This window comes from Meriones unguiculatus (genome assembly GCF_030254825.1).
Source record: "Meriones unguiculatus strain TT.TT164.6M chromosome Y unlocalized genomic scaffold, Bangor_MerUng_6.1 ChrY_unordered_Scaffold_23, whole genome shotgun sequence".
Classification (NCBI taxonomy): Eukaryota; Metazoa; Chordata; class Mammalia; order Rodentia; family Muridae; genus Meriones; species Meriones unguiculatus.
The window spans coordinates 32,144,897-32,146,760 of NW_026843709.1; positions in this window are offsets into that span (position 1 = coordinate 32,144,897).

Here is a 1,864-nt window from a genome sequence, read left to right on the forward strand (position 1 = left end):
AGTGCCAGGACTGCCTTTTTAGAATGTCACCTGAGCTCATGGATTCTGAGGTAGCTGGGTAAAAACCAGTTCAAGACTAGGATAATAATGAGTTCTTGGAGATCATTTCTTACAAAATCATACTCTGCCCTCCATTAGCAGAATCTTTTCTCCATGTTAAGAGCCATTGTAAAAGTTGTCAACATATTATTTTTATGACTTATGTGGAATTTCATATATTATACATTACACTCTTTTTCCATTGATCCCAGATTCAAATTCCTACAAATATTTTGCTAAATATTTGTAATATTTTGCTAAATATTTGTACTATTTTTTTCTTCAAAATACAGCAATTGAAATATTTGTTATTCATATATTCATCAGAGCACGATCAGAGTCTCAATACCAAGTCCCGAAAAGAAAACGGAGTTCATACTTGCGGCAACCTGGCAACAACCCAGAAAAGAAGCCATCAGTCCTGAAAAGCTCTATACTTCATCACCTTGATCACATTTTCTTATGTATTTATTAAGATTTGTTCATTTTGTAGGAGGTATGGGATTGCTGGATAATATAATTCCAACTGAAGTTATATTAAAAAAATATAATTCCTTTTGGTGTTATATTATAGGAGGGTCTGATTTGAGGTTTATATTCCAATTAAAGTGTCCATACAGAATTGAGTCTCTGTCTCTCAGTCTCTCTCAATTTACTTCTTAGTTTCTGTCTGTCTTGGCCTCTCTACTTCTGAATCTGTCTCTCTAGCTCTTTCTCCTCAAGCTGCCACTTGAGATTAAGTATAAAAATCTCAGTTCTCTTGAAGGAATTCAGCAAGTTGACTGCTTGCTGATGTGACATGATGGATGTTCTCTGTAAAAATATCAGCAAGGCCACATAGAAACGTTTTTGTACAAAGAGATGCCTTGGTAAGTAAGCAATTTTACAGAATTTAATTCAGTAATTGACGATATATCTGGGCATTTAACCAAGAGTAATGGATTATGTGATAATGAGAAACTCACATTTCAATGACACATGACTCTATTAATGACCACTTGAAAGAAATATGTGACCCTCTTCCTGAACTAAAAATATTGGACACAGGAACTGTCATCTCTGGGTTTTGTGCTTTCAGCTGCCCAGATTGAAACATGTAGGGCTTCTCAGCCTTTCTCTCAAGCAGGATTTCCACTTAGCCCTTTTAATACCGGACTCCTCAAAGTCTTGCTGGCTTTCACTTGTTTCATAACATCATTTCCCCTCTCAGCCAATCAGCACCTCAGAGAATATTGAGGTTTCCATGGAGATGAATAAGTAAACTTTCCTCAGTATCCAGTATTACTGATCCTATGTACATGTGACTTTTTCTTGTGAAACCCAACAAGGCTTTATCTCATCCCTTTATCCAGATCCCACACCTTTACTCCTGTTTACCTTGGGACAATCTCTAGTAGGAAATGAAACTTTAATTTTTAATTAACTGGTCAGCTTCCTATGTAGGGAAGCTTCAAAATGATGTGGTATTAAGTGGAATTTACCAAATGACAAAGTGGTTTGCTTCTGTGTTCTTGGATCTGAAATTTCATAGGTTGTGTCTTTGAACTGAGCGTTTACTGGCTTACTCACCAAATGTACCTTCACATTCTTATTGATATAATAGGCTGGCAGGGTCTAGGGTTACCTGGGCTATTGCATGTGTAAGAGCAGGGAAAAGAGATGGAAACCACATAATTCCTGTGATTGGTTTGGCTGAAACAGAGAAAGATCTGTATACATAAAGTTAGAAATGAGGAACAATATACTCTTTAACAACTGGTGCTGTTCAAAACTACTCTTGTCAACCCTCTGTGACCAGGGATACCTTGACTGACTTGCTTAGATC